General features: G+C 42.9%; 1 long non-coding RNA gene across 1 annotated transcript; it reads right to left on the bottom strand.

Annotated features, from left to right (window-relative positions):
• Positions 1-12,201: 12,201 nt before the first annotated feature.
• Positions 12,202-18,448, bottom strand: LOC138651221 (uncharacterized). The gene is made up of 3 exons (XR_011315455.1): positions 16,157-18,448; positions 13,434-13,641; positions 12,202-12,874 (listed from the first exon to the last, which is right to left on the bottom strand). It is a non-coding gene; the product is annotated as an uncharacterized lncRNA (long non-coding RNA).
• Between the last annotated feature and the right edge of the window lie 1,275 nt (positions 18,449-19,723).

Genomic DNA, 19,723 nt, shown 5'->3' with positions numbered 1-19,723 from the left:
GCTTATAGTTGTAGAATTGGGAGCCAGAGTTCGGCGGCTTACGTACCCTAATATGTTTCCCATCCACCGCTCCAATGCAGTTTGGGAAGTCACAATTGACCTTGAACCCACGGGCTATTTGGAGCCAATCAGCCTGTTTGGGCTCAGGCATCACAAGGTCCTTAAGTCTATCCCATATTTGGCGACAGGTTAACCGCACAATGCCAGAAATGGTGGAGCGGCCAATCAAAAATTCAAGGTGGAGACCTGCAAAGGACAATCCAGTGGACAGAAATCTGTAAGTGAAACAAACACAATAAATTAGGTTTGTTTCAAGAGTGCACACAAAACATGAATAAGCACAATCATATTTGCATTTGTGGCCTACTAAATTAACACTGAAATGGGAAAAATGGCCTTAAGGGGCTGAAATATAACAGTTACGTCACGTTGTCACATCTGCTTTGGCCTTAATGTACACATATTATGGGTAAAAATTTAAAAAATAAGAAACATTTATAAAAAAGATCATCAACATACAGTATGTGAGGATGGAGAATACATACCGTAACGTGAGGAGAAGACGCTCCTCAGCAGAGATGGCTTTGCGCAGCCTTGTGTCCTGAAATGTTATTCCTGGGCGTAATATCTCCAACAATCTGTCAAAGGTTTGTATAGACATGCGACAGTACAGATAAAACTTGTCTGGATGTTCCCGCAGAGCTGTATATAGCCGATGAAAATGGCCTTTAGTGAGGCGTTTAGTCAGAAGAGGATGCACCCACATTCTTCTGCTCCTCCTTCGCGGATCCACAATCACAGGGTATGGGTGCCCAAACCGACGAGACAATAGCCAGTTAAACAAAACACGCTGCGTTGGGGTGAACTGCAGGTGGTCAGACATGGTCCAAATGTTACAACAACACTCCAACAGTTGCAAAACCACAAAATGACCATATGGGAGTGAGACACATGTTGTAGAGGCCTTAAATAGGGTTGCTGAGGGTAATTTAAATCAATTTCATCCGCAAAAACCGTTATATGTCCATTTTGTCAGGTTGCGTGAAAAATACGCATTACGGTGGGCATACGGATTACATACGCAACATTACATGCGCAAAATACGCGACCACACCTTGCCTACGGAGTTCTTACGGACCACCGTATTTCTAATTTTGGAGCGTATTACGGCCGTAAAATACGGACCGTATTTTTCAACGCTGAGTGTGAGGCCGGCCTATTTCTGTTATGCTGTACTGTCTATTGTCTGTATAAGTCCCCTCTATAATTTGTAAAGCGCTGCGGAATATGTTGGCGCTATATAAATAAAAATTATTATTATTATATTATTATTACCCCTCTGCTTTCACTATATGAAAATCTGTGAGGTTCTGATACTACAGTATATCACAGATCAATCAATTATCAATCACTCTGACTATACAGCTACAGCACTTCCCTTTGTATATCAATTCAGTTTTTGTACTTCAATTCACACACTGAGATTCATTTACATTTCCAATCTGTCTCATCAGCACTAAAGCAGTGAACCGCTATAACTTTAGGCCTTTTTCTATCCTTATGCTGTGTGCCTTGAGCTCTTAAGGTACCGTCACACTAGACGATATCGCTAGCGATCCGTGACGTTGCAGCGTCCTGGCTAGCGATATCGTCCAGTGTGACAGGCAGCAGCGATCAGGCCCCTGCTGTGCTGTCGCTGGTCGGGGAAGAAAGTCCAGAACTTTATTTGGTCGCTGGACTCCCCGCAGACATCGCTGAATCGGCGTGTGTGACACCGATTCAGTGATGTCTTCACTGGTAACCAGGATAAACATCTGGTAACTAAGCGCAGGGCCGCGCTTAGTAACCCGATGTTTACCCTGGTTACCATCCTAAAAGTAAAAAAAACAAATGCTACATACTTACCTACAGCCGTCTGTCCTCCAGCGCTGTGCTCTGCTCTCCTCCTGCACTGGCTGTGAGCGTCGGTCAGCCGGAAAGCAGAGCGGTGACGTCACCGCTCTGCTTTCCGGCCGCTGTGCTCACACAGACAGAACAGGAGGAGAGCAGAGCACAGCGCTGGAGGACAGACGGCTGTAGGTAAGTATGTAGTGTTTGTTTTTTTTACTTTTAGGATGGTAACCAGGGTAAACATCGGGTTACTAAGCGCGGCCCTGCGCTTAGTTACCCGATGTTTACCCTGGTTACCGGCATCGTTGGTCGCTGGAGAGCGGTCTGTGTGACAGCTCTCCAGCGACCAAACAGCAACGCTGCAGCGATCCGGATCGTTGTTGGTATCGCTGCAGCGTCGCTAAGTGTGACGGTACCTTTATCCTCACACAGTAAAGGCATAAAATGGCATTTGTTGGCCAGCCCCTATGTTTTATACTGACAGCTTGACTGGCTAGGACAGATCTTGTGATTTGATATTTGCAATGCATTATGGGGAAGCCAGTACAGCGACACCTGGCGCCATTATCATGCTCGCTGAATCTTCAGCAGCATATCTTTATTTTTTTTGCAGATCTTCATCAATCATATTGCAGAGTATTCAAATTCATGTGGAACTGCAAATTTCTGGAAATTTGACTCAAACTCGATCCTCCTCTGAATGATCTGCTCATCTCTATTGTTCATATATAAAAAAAAAAGGATAAACCAACAAAAAAAAACAAATCTCAAAATATCAGGCTTTGATGTTTTTTCAGGTGGTCATGTTAGGTCTCAGCACCATTATAAGTTTATTACAAGGTTTCATATACATACCGGGGGTTCTAATGTAATTATAAAGCATAGCCTAGAAATCCTACCATAAAATAAGAAAGATCATAAGTAGTGTTGAGCATTCCGATACCGCAAGTATCGGAATTCCGATACCGAGTTCCGATACTTTTGTGGTATCGGGAATCGGTATCGGATCCATATCGGCGATATCCGATACTTTTCGGGTATCGGCCGATACTATCCGATACCGATACTTTCAAGTATCGGACGGTATCGCTCAACACTAATCATAAGCTAAGTAAATAAACATAAAATTCCCAAAAATATATGATCACAAAGCAAACTCTGATTTTATTTTTATACACATAATTTTGTTATGTGAAAAATTAAAAAGGTTGTTCACTGCTTTAACATTAATGACCTACCCTTAGGATAGGTCATCAATGTCTGATCAGTGGGGGTGTGATACCCGGCACCCCCGATGATCAGCTGATCCCAGTTTTGGCGATGGCTAGAACTACTCAGTTACTGAGCTGCAGAGCACAGCTCTGTCAATGGAATAATGGCCGTGGCCAGGTATTCCACATCCACCTCTATTGATTTCAATAAGGGACGGATGTGCAGTACTCAGCAGTGTCCACTATAGAGTTGATGAAGCTGTTCAGCGCAGCTCTGTAACTGAACAGTTCCGCCCACCAACACCGGGAATGATGATCCCATGACCACTGCTCAGACAATGATAAGGATAGATCATCAATGTTAAAGTAGTGGCTCTTTAGCTTGCAAATTTGTACCCAGATATAATAATAATCTTTATTTTATATAGCGCTAACATATTCCGCAGTGCTTTAAAGTTTGCACATATTATCAACACTGCCGCTGATGGGGATCACAATATAAATTACCTACCAGTATGTCTTTGGAATGTGGCAGGAAACCAGAGTAACCCCATGCAAACTCTTTGCAGATGTTGTCCTTGGTGGGATTTGAACCCAGGACCCCAGCGCTTGCAAGTCTGCAGTGCTAACCACTGAGCCACCGTGCATATTGAAAGTATTTGGACCCCTTGAAATTTTTCACTCTTTGTTTCATTGCAGCCATTTGGTAAATTCAAAAAGCTCATTTTTTCTCGTTAATGTACACTCTACCAAATCTTGACTTTAAAACCAGAAATGTAGAAATTTTTGCAAATTTATTGAAAAAGAAAAACTGAAAAATCACATGGTCGTAAATGTTAGGAGTCGAGTTCCCGTCGCTGCACAGAGGAAATCTCAACCCATGTCTGCTGCGGTCTCCTATTCTCCTCCAGCCGCAGTGGAGCCTGCTCAGCAGAGATGTCAGTCCCAGCATCTGGCTCAATCTGATACTATGAGCTTGGTTATTGCTGCCTTTAAAGGCTCTGCCTTTGTAGCCAGTGCTTATCAGTAGCTAACAGGCTTTTCAGGGAATAAGTCCTGCTTTTCCCATACTGAGCATGCCTACGGGACGACCTCTCATTGGAGGTCGGGGGTCACATGCACAGGTCCTGTAGCAGCTCCTATTGGACTATTAGGAACGTCCTTGAGAGCTACAGCTATAAAAGGTTTGCATGGCCGCACCGCCATGCGCTAGTATAAACTTTATAATGCGTGTATGTAGATGAATGTCTGTTGATGGATGAAAGCTCCTTAATCATTCCCATTCACTAGGAATCGCGAATGGTGGAAGCTAACTAGCGCCCGACAGTGCTACCTGCACACTTAGCACATAGAGAACACCAAACCTAAAACAAGGATCACAGAAAAGAAATACCACCAGGCTAAGATGTGCCAATATTCAATTATTTATTTATTAAGATAACACGTGATAATACAAAATATAAAATATTAAAAAAGTATGTGCACTACAGGACATATATTACCATAGATATTACATAAACATATATAGAAATATTGTATAAAATGGTAACCTACAATAGGTAAAACCTGATGCTAAAAAAGGAAAAAATATTATAATAAAAAAATAAATGTGTTTGTGTAACCAATTATTTTGTATAAACCATATACACATATATATATAAAGTGCTCAAGTGCTCAAGTGCTATGTTAATGTATTGCATTGGTCCAATATACTATAGACCAGAGCCAATATAGAAACCCCACTGTGAGTAAAAAGCGTGATAAAAAAGAAAAGTTAGGAGCATACAGGTACCTAATAGGATTGCTGTCCAAGTGCACAACGCGCCCCGACGCGCGTTTCGGTAAAATTTCCTTCGTCAGGGGGAGACGAAGGAAATTTTACCGAAACGCGCGTCGGGGCGCGTTGTGCACTTGGACAGCAATCCTATTAGGTACCTGTATGCTCCTAACTTTTCTTTTTTATCAGGCTTTTTACTCACAGTGGGGTTTCTATATTGGCTCTGGTCTATAGTATATTGGACCAATGCAATACATTAACATAGCACTTGAGCACTTGAGCACTTTATTTATATATATATATGTGTATATGGTTTATACAAAATAATTGGTTACACAAACACATTTATTTTTTTATTATAATATTTTTTCCTTTTTTAGCATCAGGTTTTACCTATTGTAGGTTACCATTTTATACAATATTTCTATATATGTTTATGTAATATCTATGGTAATATATGTCCTGTAGTGCACATCCTTTTTTAATATTTTATATTTTGTATTATCACGTGTTATCTTAATAAATAAATAATTGAATATTGGCACATCTTAGCCTGGTGGTATTTCTTTTCTGTGATCCTTGTTTTAGGTTTGGTGTTCTCTATATATTGAGTGGGTTCCACTTCTTTTGTCACACTTTTTATGCACTATATATATTGATTTTATAGACAGTATTTTATTGTTCGATAAATTTTAGATTATAATTCTATTTTTTTAATTCTTATAGTGTATATGTGTGCCGTTTAGACACTTAGCACATGTTTCAGCATCTATTCACAGTGCCCACCTGTACAGCACCATGCGCAATCAGTGCGCTTTCTTGACAGCTGGTCAGTGTAGGGTGGGAATTCTCGCTTTTGCTCGGCATCTGACTCAGGGCATCCTCAGCCACGGGCTCAAAAGCCACCGAGGGTCAGAGCGAGTCCAATCACGAGTTTAGTGAGGGTGATTCATAGGGATCCCACTAGTATCTTTCAGCTGAACCCTGTGACTGCTAACAGGGTACAGCGTATTTACGGCGACTCTATGAAGCAACAGAGTTCGCTCCCATTCAAACTGGGTAAGGTCTAACCCACATGTGGGCAAGCGTCCGTCCGCCATTACTCAGCAGCAGGTGTCGCCTCTACATGGTGGACCCCGGACTGCAAATGCACCTCATATTCTCTAATATTATTATTTGGTGCTTTCCGCCAGTCCTTACATTATACTAGCTCCAGGGTCTGGCTAGTAATGACGGACGAACAGCGACTGCAGTGGTACATCCAGCAGCTGGAGGGCAGGTTGGCAACTCTCAAGCGTACAATCTCAGCTGTGGGTTACCGCAGTAGCTGTTCAGGCTGCTAGCATGGCTGCAGCAAGTTTGTCCACTGCCACCCCTGTTCCGACCTTATCCTGCCTCCCGCTGCCAGATAAATACTCTGGTGATAGCAAGTCATGTAGGGGATTCGTGAGCCAGTGCGCTACACACCTCGAGCTACTGGCTGCACGTTTTCCCACAGAGCAGGCAAAGGTGGGATTCATTATTTCCCTTCTGTCGGACAGGGCGTTGGAGTGGGCTACACTGCTGTGGGAGCGCGACGATCATGTGGTGCAGAGTGCTCCGCTGTTTCTGAGCACTCTGAAACAGGTCTTTTTAGGACCTTGAGTCACCCATGATACGGCGTTGTCATTGCTGCTGTCAACTGGGTCAACTGCTGTCTGTCATGGTTTACTGTGCTCTCGGGTCAGATAGTTGCAGGGTTAACTCTTATGGCAGAAAAAAGAAAAAAATATATACCAGCTCACCTGTCGGCATGTGTTGTGGGGAAGCACGGATAACGTGTAGTCATCACGTGAGCAAGCAATCCAAAAAAAGAGAAAAAAAATCCAGCTTCCAAAAACTTACAAATTTATTCAGGATAAAAGGCAAAGTCCAGTCCAATCCAATAAATTACATAGTGAAGAGTAGCAAGCTACGCGTTTCGAACAATGGTATGTTCTTTCTCAAAGCTTTGAGAAAGAACATACCATTGTTCGAAACGCGTAGCTTGCTACTCTTCACTATGTAATTTATTGGATTGGACTGGACTTTGCCTTTTATCCTGAATAAATTTGTAAGTTTTTGGAAGCTGGATTTTTTTCTGATTAACTCTTATGGCCTCTTTCTGGGTCCTGGGAGGCTTTTTATAGCCTCACTCTGAGGTCAGTCCTTGTCGTTTATACTCTGACCATTGGCTGAGTGTGTCTGACCCTGGTGTGCCTCTGCTTTGTGCAAGTACTAGTCTGTCTGTTTGGTTTCTGATTTGGTTCTGTCGCAGTTGTGATTTCTGCCTGCTGTTTTTGTACTGTCTATTGCCCGTTCTGGTTTTTCTGATCTATTGCTACGTCCTGACTATTCTTCTGATTGCCCCTGTGTACTGCGCCGCCCTCTCTGTGTATGACCTCCGCCTGTCCGACCTGAGTTCCCCTCTCCTTTACTTTAGTTTCCCTGTAAAGACTTACACCCATCTCCAGCAGCAGGACGCTAAGCCCCACCTCCTGTGGTCACATGATCGCAGGTCCTCCTGTTCACTACCATACTCAGCACGCTGTGCAGGTCCCGTCTGTCTGAGTTTTCCTTGTGGTATCTGACCCCGGGTCCTCCTGTAGTGTGGGTGAGTCACCCTGTTCAGCCGTGACAGTGCTTCGGTGCTGACAGGATCTTGACACTGTCATTGACCCAGGGCTCATCCATGGTGAGCCATTTTGCCATCCACTTCCAGACTATAGCATCTAAGCTGGAGTGGCTGGATAAAGCCCTCATCCCTGTATTTTGGAGGGGGCTGGCTGACCATGTGAAGGATGCTTTGGCCACCATGGAGATTTCTGCCACACTGGAAAAGCTAATAGCTGTATCAACTTGCATCGACCTTCATTTTAACGAGCTGAGGTTAGAGCGAGCCCAGTGTAGGCAGAGGTTTCGGCTGGCTCCCACCTTCTCCAAACCTTTGGAATCTCCGGTCCAGGCCTCCGAGTCACATGAAGCCATGAAGGTGCCATGAGCGGGATCTAAGTCCCGGACTGCTCATGCATTCATGGTCTGACATGTTTGCCGGCAGTCAGGACGTCTCGCCTCCAGATGTTCCCAGAGGTAGGGAAAACGTCAGTGTCTAGTGGTTGTAGGAGAAGGTACACTAGACACGGCGATGTTTTCCTCCAAACTGTCCTTCACGGGGACAATTACCATAGGCCCATCCACTCTAATGGTAGAGCTTTGCATGGATTCTGGGGCGGAGGGCAATTTTATGTCATCTAACTTTGCCCAGTGACACGCAATACCCCTGGTGATGCTCGCCAAACCTGTGACCCTACGAGTGGTAAATGGGTCAACACTGCCCTCACAGATAACACACCAAACCATCCAATTTACTTTATCCATGTCTCCATCTCATCAGGAAATTATCTCCCTGCTAGTCATTCCCGAGCGTATTGACGAGGTTCTATTGGGGATAGCATTAGGAAGTCAGTGTCACCTTCAGGGGCGGGGTTCTTCTTTGTGCAGAAGAAGAACGGAGAATTGCGTCCATACATAGATTACAGGGGTCTTAACGCCATCACCGTTAAGAATAAATACCCGCTGCCCCTGATATCTGAGCTCTTTGATAGGTTGCGGGGAGCGAGGGTATTTACTAAGCTTGATCTGTGGGGTGCTTACAACCTGATTCGCATCCGAGAGGGGGACGAATGGAAGATGGCTTTTAACACCATGGATGAGCACTATGAATATCCGGTGATGCCCTTCGGGCTCTGTAATGCCCCAGCCATTTTCCAAGACTTTGTAAACAATATTTTCTGGGATATGCTCTCCACCTCAGTTGTAGTTTATCTGGACAGACCTTGTGATTTGATATTTGCAATGCATTATGGGGAAGCCAGTACAGCGACACCTGACGCCATTGTCATGCTCGCTGAATCTTCAGCAGCATATCTTTATTTTTTTTGCAGATCTTCATCAATCATATTGCAGAGTATTCAAATTCATGTGGAACTGCAAATTTCTAGAATTTTGATTCAAACTCGATCCTCCTCTGATTGATCTGCTCATCTCTATTATTCATATATAAAAAAGGATAAAACAACAACAACAACAAAAAATCTCAAAATATCAGGCTTTGATGGTTTTTCAGGTGGTCATGTTAGGTCTCAGCACCATTATAAGTTTACTATTGCGAGACTGCTACGTCATCATCTCGCGAGACCGCAATGCACTTTTCAGACCGGAGCGCACGAGGAGCGTCGGTAACCGCTTCGATCCGGAGGGCCACCGGAGGGTGAGTATATAACTATTTTTTATTTTAATTCTTTTTTTTAACAGGGATATGGTGCCCACATTGCTATAGACTGCGTGGGCTGTGCAATATACTGCATGGACTGTGCAATATACTACGTGGGCTTTGCAATATACTACATCGGCTGCGCAATATACTATGTGGGCTGCGCAATAAACAATGTGGGCTGCGCAATATACTACGTGGGCCGGGCACTATACAACGTGGGCTGTGCAATATACTACGTGGGCTGCGTAATATACTATGTGGGCTGCGCAATATACAACATGGGCTGCGCAATATACTGCGTCGGCTGCGCAATATACAACGTGGGCTGCGCAATGTACTACGTGGGCTGGGCAATATACAACGTGGGCTGCGCCATATACTACGTGGGCTGCACAATATACTATGTGGGCTGTGCAATATACAACGTGGGCTGCGCAATATACTACATGGGCTGCGCAATATACAATGTGGGCTGTGCAATATACTATGTGGGCTGCACAATATACAATGTGAGCTGCGCAATATACTACGTGGGCTGCACAATATACTACGTGGGCTGCGCAATATACAACGTGGGCTGTGCAATATACTACGTGGGCTGCGCAATATAAAATGTGGGCTGTGTAATGTACTACGTGGGCTGGGCAATATACTACGTGGGCTGCGCAATATACAACGTGGGCTGCGTAATCAACAAAGGGGGTAGCGCAATATACAACATGTGCTGCACAATATACTACGTGGGCTGTGCAATATACAACGTGGGCTGCGCAATAAACTACGTGGGCTGCGCAATGTACACTGTGGGCTGCGCAATATACTACGTGGGCTGCGCAATGTACACTGTGGGCTGCGCAATATACTACGTGGGCTGGGCAATATACTACGTGGGCTGCGCAATATACTATGTGGGCTGCACAGTATACTACATTAGCTGCGCAATATACAATGTGGGCTGCGCAATATACAACATGGGCTGCGCAATATACAACGTGGGCTGCGCAATATGCTACATGGGCTGGGCAATATACTACGTGGGCTGCGCAATATACAACGTGGGTTGCGCAATATACTACGTGGGCTGCGCAATATACAACGTGCGTTGCGCAATGTACTACGTGGGCTGGGCAATATTCTACGTGGGCTGCGCAATATACTACGTGGGCTGCACAATATACAATGTGTACTGCGTGGGCTGTGCAATGTACTGCGTGGGCTGCGCAATATACTGCGTGGGCTGCGCAATGTACTGCATGGGCTGTGCTATACACTACGCATACATATTCTAGAATACCCGATGCGTTAGAATCGGGCCACCATCTAGTTACCCTTATAAAAATAAAAAAGTTTGGGTCTAAAGTAATTTTTTTGTGATAAAGTGAAAAATTTAAATGTTCATTTTTTACTTCCACATTTCTTCAGTTCCTGTGAAGCACCTGAGGGGTTAATAAACTTCTTGAATCTGGTTTTGAGCACCTTGAATTGCGCAGTTTTTAGAATGGTGTTACTTTTGGGTAGTTTCTGTCATACAGGCCCCCAAAGCACTTCAAATGTGATGTGGTCCCTGAAAAAAAATTGGTTTTGTAAATTTTGTTGGAAAAATTAGACATCGCTAGTCAACTTTTTACCCCTCTAATGGACTCCTAACAAAAAAATATGCTTCAAAAGTTGTGCTGATGTAAATTAGACTTGTGAGAAGCATTATTTATTAACTCTTTTGTATGACATATCTCTCCTATTTCAGGGCATAAGAAATAACATTTTGTAAACTGTGACATTTTCAAAATGTTTGCCAAATTTCAATTTTTTTCACAAATAAGCGCAAGTCATATCGAAGAAATGTTACCACTGTAATGAAGTACAATATGTCACGAAAAAACAGTCTCAGAATTACTGTGATCTGTTGAAGCATTCCAGCGTTATAACCTCATAAATTGACAGTGGTCAGAATTGTAAAATTTGGCATGGTCATTAAGGGAACCTGTCACCCCCCAGTCGTTTGTACCTAAAAGAGCCACCTTGTGCAGCAGTACTGCTGCATTCTGACAAGGTGGCTCTTTCAGCTCGGGTCCCTGGCACTGCTGCAATAATCGCTTTTGAAGTTTGTCCCTCATACTTGTGAAATCGCCAGGGAGGCAGGTCTTTCCCCCCTAATCCAGATGCCTCCCAGCCATCACTAATGGCCTCTGCACACCAGGCACCACCTCCTCTTCCTTCATTAGCATCCCCGGTGCCTGCTCTGCTGTTTTTTTTTTCAGGCATGCGCAGTTGCACTGCCCTTCAAACTTACAGCGCAGGCGCCGAGGACGCTAATCAAGGACAGAAGGCAGCACTCGGCGCGCAGAGGCCATGAGTGATGGCTGCGAGGCGTCTGGATTAGGGGGGAAAGACCTGCCCCGGGGACAATTTCACAGGGAGGGACAAACTTCAAAAGCAATTATTGCAGCAGTACCAGGGACCCGAACTAAAAGAGCCACCTTGTCAGAATGCAGCATTAGTGCTGCACAAGGTGGCCCTTTTAGTTACAAACGCCTGGGGGGGTGACAGGTTCCCTTTAAGGTCAAAATTGGCATTGTCTTTAAAGGGTTAAAGGACTTTATTCTGCATGTGTGTTTATTTACAATATAACTATAGGGTTAGTAATGGATAGACACCTTATAGACACCTCTCTATTACTAACCCATGCGCTTGATGTGACATCAACCCCAGAAATATGAACCTCACTTACCACCGCCACAGGGCAAGTGTGAAGAGTCGGGAAGAATGCCAGAATTGGTGCCTCTAATAGATGCGCCTTTTCTGGGGTGGCTGCGGGCTGCTATTTTTAGGCTGGCGTGCCAATATCAATGGCCCTTTACCAGCCTGAGAATACCAGCCCTCAGCTCTCAGCTTTAGCTTCGCTGGTTGTCAAAAATGGAGGGACCCCACACCGTTTTTGTAATTATTTATTTAAATATAAATAATAATAATAATAATAATAATAACAATAATTATTATATAATAATAATAACAATTTCAAAAATACAGGGGAACCTCACATCATTTTTAAAAAAATTTGTTTATTTAGCTATATCTGCCAATCTAACAGATGGTAAATGGAAAGATGGCGCATATGTGAGATCACCACTCAATACTAACAGGGCAATTCCGAGCCTGGTTTATAGGATAATTGGGGGTTAAGTGATCAGACTCCAGGTATCACCACATTTCCATCTATCCTGTATTTAAGCAATAATTTTTTGGCCCAACACCTTTCATTTTTAAACTGCTACTCAGACCTATTTCTCTTTGTGAGCTTCAATGAATATGATTCCCTTATGGTCAATAAGATCACTTACAGTCTTTCTCTTAAAAATCTCAACACGATCAATAACAAAGCCTTCTCCAACCAAAGTTTTTCTGACAAATTCCTCATCATAATTGACAACATGTAACTTGTGTTTCCCAATTATGTAATATGTTGCATCTAATCACCCAAAGAATATGAAGTGTCCTTCTGGTTTTAGCAACTCTGAGAACTTCTTGAGATTTTTTATGAAATCATCTTTATCCTTACAGACAACATCCAGTATCCAAGCACAGATGATACAATCACTTGGTGGTATGACGATCGGATGCATCATATCATCTTTTTCAATGTCACATTTCACAACATGTTGCATGGCCATTCTCATTTTCTCTTCTTTTTCCTGTAACTTGTCACTGAAACAAAAAACTGAAGATAGTGACTGTAATCAATTGTTCATTTCAAAAGGGCAAAACATAAAATTAGCTGTGGACTAGCGGCTTCCAAAAACACAAAGCCTTGATTGCAACCAAGGCTGGTGCACTAATTTCCTCCCAATGGTAGCCACTATTTTATAGGTATTTATGAATTAGTAGGATGATCTTTATGGAGAAATGCTATTTGATTTTGAATAGGATGATATTGCAAAAATAGAATATGTGCATGGCCCAATACCAAAGTTACCATCATGTAAGTTGATGTCCGAATAAAGTGTGAGCAAAGTAGCCCAACAATGTCCACTGATAGGCTGCCTCACATACAATTTGTGGCATAATAATGTCATGCATTTGTCAAAGATGGCATTGGGTAGGAGGTGAGTATAATGTGTTTTTTTTTTTCATTTTTCACTAGGATCTCAGCATTTATGAAAGGATTGCCCAAATTGTAAACAACCCCTTCAAGTTTGCGCCTCTGGTAGCATCAAGATTACAATATAAACTGTGTAAACTGTATATATGCATCTTCTCATCTCACCTATTGCTTTCTGTCTCTACATGAAGTTTTGCAGCATGGCCCCAACTGAATGCTCCGGTACGTGAGTCCGTCCATCTTTTCAGTTCCATGATACATCTGTCTGTGAACTTTAGCACTATGATGTGTTTGAAAAACTCACAGGCCGCATATAAATGATGAACTATGGAACCAACACTGAGGTCAACCAAGATGTCTCCTTCAATATGACCTGCAGAAAAAAATCCAAATGTTCAAAACCCGATGTTAAACTCTCATAGATGTAGTGTAGATAAACAACGAAATGCCTATATTACTGCCACAAATATAATTAATAATAAAATATTATTAAATATCTTATTCATGACACCTAACAAAAAAGAAAATTGTCACAAATAATATATATAATTTATTATACTACTATATTATAGAATATTGTGTAGTATATGCATTTTGTATACTTGTTTAATTGATGTATCATTTTTTCTTATTGTTTGCCATTTAGATTTCTTCTTCAGTTCTAATGCAGTTCTTCTAATGCAGCTTACATTTCCCATGATATCTCTGATCTTGTATGAGAGAGTTAAAATCTTGTCACAAAGCACTTGGTTTGACCTGAATATCATCTATTGACAGCAATCATAAATCAATAACCTAGACCTGCTAACCCTTTAGTCTGTTATGTACACTGCATCTTCAATGTATCCTATGTATTAAAGCTTTATTTTCACACTGCAGTCTTAGTGATTCAATGTCATGCAATTTTAGCCTCCAAAAAAAAAATGTTTTAAAAAATATGAAAAAGATAAAAAAAATATAAAAGTTGAAATCACCCCCTTTCGCCCCATCCAAAATAAGACAATAAAAAAATCAAACCTACACATATTTGGTATCGCCGCTTTCAGATTTGCCCAATCTATCAATGAAAAAAAAGCATTAACCCGATCGCTAAATAGCGTAGTGAGAAAAAAATTCAAAACGCCAGAATTACGTTTTTTGGTCGCTGCGACATTGCATTAAAATGCAATAACGGGCGATCAAGGGAACGTATCTGCACAAAAGTGGTATCATTAAAAATGTCAGCTCGGCACGCAAAAAATAAGCCCTCAAATGAGTCGAGATCCCCAAAAATGGAGATGCTACGGGTATCGGAAAATTTCACAATTTTTTTTTAGCAAAGATTTGAATTTTTTTTCACCACTTATATTAAAAATAACCTAGACATGTTTCATGCCTATGAATTCGTAATGCCCTGGAGAATCATAATGGCAGGTCAGTTTTAGCATTTAGTGAACCTAGCAAAAAAGCCAAACAAAAAACAAGTTTGGGATTGCACTTTTTTTGCAATTTCAGCCACACTTGGAATATTTTTCCCATCTTCTGGTACAAGACATGGTAAAACCAATGGTGTCATTCAAAAGTACAACTTGTCCAGCAAAAAATAAGCCCTCACATGGCCATATTGACAGAAAAATAAAAAAGTTATGGCTCTGGGAAGAAGGGGAGCAAAAAACGAAAATGCAAAAACGAAAAAGGGCTGCGGCGTGAAGGGGTTAAGGGTGGCAAACATGCAAAAGAATAGGAAATCAGGAAGGGGGCCATCACTTTTTCACACAACTGTAACTAACAATAGCAATGTTATGTTTGGTTTCTGAGGAACGGTAAAATCTCGACAAAAAAAATGGCAGAGATCAGGAACTTCTGCAATCATCAGAAATGAAGCTATTGCATAAGTTGAGTAGGTCACAAAATCCTGAAGGGCTGAGGACATTCCACAACCCAACCCATGTGAGGTCATCACGGGTGGAGGAGGGTGAGTGTGGGTGTAACTCGGGTGCTGATAAAAGGTCAAGACACATTATGATCTGGATTTATGTAGAGAGATGCACTTCGGTGTATGCATGATTCCCGTCCGCTGGACATTCTTCAAAGGAAGCGCTCTCTTTCACTAGGCCGAATAATAATATCTGTGATTGGTGTAATAAGTTTCTTTTGTTTTATCCATTTTATTTTATGTAACTGTCTATGCTGTATTGTTTTGTCTCATTGGTAAAAATGTTTGTATATTTTTTATAAACATTGCTTTGTTTGAATTAAATATAAAATGTATTTGTTCTGTTCCTTTTGTTCCTTCTACTGGCCGTCTCACTACGCGGTCTTCCACTTCTCCTGCCCAACGCCTTGCCTGCAGTGTCCCAAGCCAGCAACCACGAACCTGGTCGGGCGACATCCTCTGAGTCCCCTTGGTCCTATACGGGTGCCTTTTTTTGCGAAGTATGGGTGAATGTGGCTGTGCTTCTAGCAAAAGCCACAGCCTGCGGTTTCTTAGCTGAACTTAAAGCTTCTCGCTATGTTGGGGTCGGTCCCCTGATTGCAACCTGGTTCCTCCACATCTGGATACGGGCCCCAAGGTTGGCTTCTGCACTTCCTGTGCCCTGGAGAACCTTTCTGTCTTCCTGGGAGCTCCTTTCTGCTTCTCCCTCTTGTTTCTCTGCTCTGTCTGTCAGGGGCGCCACATTCCCCCCCCCCTTTAAATACAGCACGGAACACAGGAAATAGCAGGTGTTCATAAGAAACTGTCAATAGATTTTTAGACATGCATGTCAACAGGTGAAACAGGTAAAAAAAAAGAAATTCTTCCCTTTATGGAAGGCACTCCAAATTTTAACATTGCAATTTAAATAACATTACCATTTAGCAAAGTACAAAACATTAGCATTCTTTAAGTAAAACAGCAGCATACTCACAGTAAACATTAATATTTCTTCCATTAAACTTTTCTTTAAGTTCACCAGGCCATTTCTGGTCAAAGACAGTACAAAAAACATTTTGTTTTTTACATTAAGCGTAATAAAATAAAACATCTTTATAACGAGTGCAATTCTCAGTTTAACAAGCTTTAGTGAGAACCGCAGCCGGGGCATCCCACCGATCAGTGTACTATGGGGGAACCATCTCAACCCCCCCACGTAGGCTCTGGGCGTGACTGCAGAGCATTGCTGGTCTCTATCTAAGGGCTCTTTTCCATTTGCGAGAAACACGTCCATGTCTTGCATGTGAAAACCAAGCTGTGGCGCCGGCATTCCAGAGCGGAGCGTGCAGCCGCATAGCAACACATAAAGCTGCTCCAAAGCGCGGGCACCAGAGCTTGGTCTTCACATGCGAGACACGGATGTGTTTCTCGCAAATGTAAAAGAGCCCTAAGACCACATCTTCGGTCATGCCAGACGGTTTTAGTTCTGTGGTACAAAGTTAAACAAGGAAGGTTCTACCCACACTAAATAGGTGTAGTAAAACCAATAAGGGGCACTTTAAGAAGTGCTAACTATTTGCAAGCAGTTTGATCATTCACTGTTCATGATCCTATTGTCTTTCAATTTTCAACTTCCAAACTCTTAGACCCTAGTAGTCATTTTAATGCTCAAAAACTCTCTATTTCCTCTTCCAGGGAAGCTCTTGGCGGCTCCCTGGCCGGTAAAGTTCAGGATCATACCTCTGTCTGCAATATTCCCTCCATGTAGTGGTGGGGACCGCCTCTTGGAGTTCAATCATATTGGCCCCCTGTGGTCCCCTTCCAAACATCACCGGTTCAGCATGTACTTACTGGGGCCCACCTGTCGGTGTTAGTGGGGTTGCCATCCTATCCAGGATACCACTTTTCTTATCCCAGTCATGTATTTAGGAAGCCTGCTCAGGTGTTGGGGTTGGCGGGGGAATTAGAGGCCCTACGAGGGTTTCCTCAGCTGCGGATGCGGCATCATTACTCACCACCTGGGTGCTCCCAGGGCCTGATGACTGCTCCCCTGGGAGATCAAATCCCTGGCCTGGTGTATAGAGGGGCGGAAGTGGCAGGGACTCAATTGCAAAGTCCTCAACTTCCGGGGTCCGGTCTGCACCCTTTACCTCCACTTCCTGGGTGCCAGGTCCCCTCTCCTTCTCCGGGGTTGATATCGTTGGTGACTAGGCCATCCACCAACCTGTCAGCTTCTCCATGAAGGCCTCCTTCCATCCCACTATTGCCACCAGCTGAGTTTGCAGGAGCTGGCGGGTCAGCTCCTCCACCTCCACGCCCAGGAGGTCTGGATCCACTGGAAGCAGCTGGTCCAGTTCTCATGAGTCCCAGCTTGGGGAGTCCTCTGGCTCCCCCCTTGCAACGGTGCTTGCTCACCTCCCTCCGCCATGGCGTTACCCCAGTCTGCACCATCCTTGCAGTTTTTCTCGCTTTCACTCCTCCATGCCTTTATTCGTGGGCGGTTCCTCTTTCTTGGTGGGCAGTTTCTTCTCCTCTTCCTGCCATTCTGGGCCAGAAGGCGGATCCCCCTGACCGTCGGGCCTGTTCTTTCTGCACCATTCTCCTTACATTGTGCATACACAACTTTTGCATTTTTCAAAAACACAGTCCAAAATAGGTGCACGGGACCGGGTGTAGTAGGTCGGTTCATCCTGTTCGTGACGCCAAGTTGGAGTGCCCCGTAGGGCCGTGGGGTACTCGGTACCGGGTCTGACATGGCAGTTCTTAACCCCTTTACCCTCACTGTCCCTTTATGAGGTTATAACTCTGGAACACTTGCATGGATCCCAGTGATTCAGACATTGTTTTCTTGTGACATATTGTACTTCATGATAGTTGCAAAATTTCCTTGACATTACTTGAGTTTATTTGTGGAAAAAAAACTGAAGTTTAGCAAAAATTTAGAAAATGTTGCAATTTTCCAAATTTGAATTGTCATACCCTTAAATAACAGAGATATGTCACACAAAATAATTAATAAGTAACATTTCCCACATGTCTACTTTACATCAGCACAATTTTGGAACCAATATTTTTTTTTGTTAGGGAGTTATAAGGGTTAAAAGTTGACCAGCAATTTCTCATTTTTACAACACCTTTTTTTTTAGGGACCATGTCACATTTGAAGTCACTTTGAGGGGCATATATGATAGAAAATATCAAGTGTGACACCATTCTAAAAACTTCACCCCTCAAGGTGCTCAAAACCACATTGAAGAAGTTTATTAACTCTTCATGTGTTTCACAGGAATTTTTGAACTATTTAAAAAGAAATGAACATTTAACTTTTTTCACAAAAAATTTACTTCTGATCCAATTTGTTTTATTTTACCAAGAGTAACAGGAGAAATTGGACCCAAAAGTTGTTGTACAATTTGTCTTGAGTGCCACGATACCGATATGTGGGGATAAACCGGAATGGAAGGAGCGCCATTTGACTTTTCAATGCAAAATTAGCTGGAATTGAGATAGGACGCCATGTCACGTTTGGAGAGCCCATGATGTGCCTAAACAGTAGAAACCACCCAAAATTGACACCATTTTGGAGTAGACCCCCTAAGGAACTTACCTAGATGTGTGGTGAGCACTTTGATCCCCCAAATGCTTCACAGAAGTTTATAAGGTAGAGCCGTAAAAAAAAAAAAAATCTTATTTTTTTCACAAAAATGATATTTCGCCCCCAATTTTTTTCCCAAGGGAAACAGGAGACATTAAACCCTAAACATTGTTGTGCAACTTGTCCTGAGTATGCTGATAACCCATATGTGGAGGTAAACAACTGTTTGGGTGCATGGCAAAGCTCAGAAGGGAAGAAGCACCATTTGACTTTTCAATGCAAAATTGGCAGGAATTGAGATAGGATGACATGTTTCATTTGGAGAGCCCCTGATGTGCTTAAACATTGACATTCCCACAAGTGACACCATTTTGGAAAGTATACCCCTAAGGAACTTATCTAGATATGTGGTTAGCACTTTAAGCCTCACAGAAGTTTATAATGTAGAGCCGTAAAAATAAAAAATCTTATTTTTTCGCAAAAAATGATTTTTTGCCCCCAAATTTTTATTTTTCCAAGGGTAACAGGAGAAATTGGACCCCAAAATTTGTTGTACAATTACTCCTAAGTTTGCTGGTACCCCATATGTGGGGGCAAACCACTGTTTGGGCGCACAACCGTGCTCGGAAGGGACGGAGCACCGTTTTACTTTTTCAACGCAGAATTGTATGGATTGAGATCGGACGTCATGTTACATTTGCCGAGCCCCTGGTGTGCCTAAACAGTGGAAACCTCTCAATTCTAACTCCAACTCTAACCCCAAAACACACCTAACCCTAATCCCAACCCTAACCACACCCCTAACCCGAACATACCCCTAACCCTAATCCCAACACATCCCTAACCCCAACACACCCCTAACCCTAATCCCAACCCTAACCATACCCCTAACCCTGACATACCCCAAACCCAACCGTAAACATAATCCAAACCCTAACTTCAACTCTAGACCCAACCCTAACTTTA

This window comes from Ranitomeya imitator, chromosome 10 (assembly GCF_032444005.1).
Source record: "Ranitomeya imitator isolate aRanImi1 chromosome 10, aRanImi1.pri, whole genome shotgun sequence".
Classification (NCBI taxonomy): Eukaryota; Metazoa; Chordata; class Amphibia; order Anura; family Dendrobatidae; genus Ranitomeya; species Ranitomeya imitator.
This window is presented reverse-complemented; position numbering and strand designations above follow the sequence as displayed.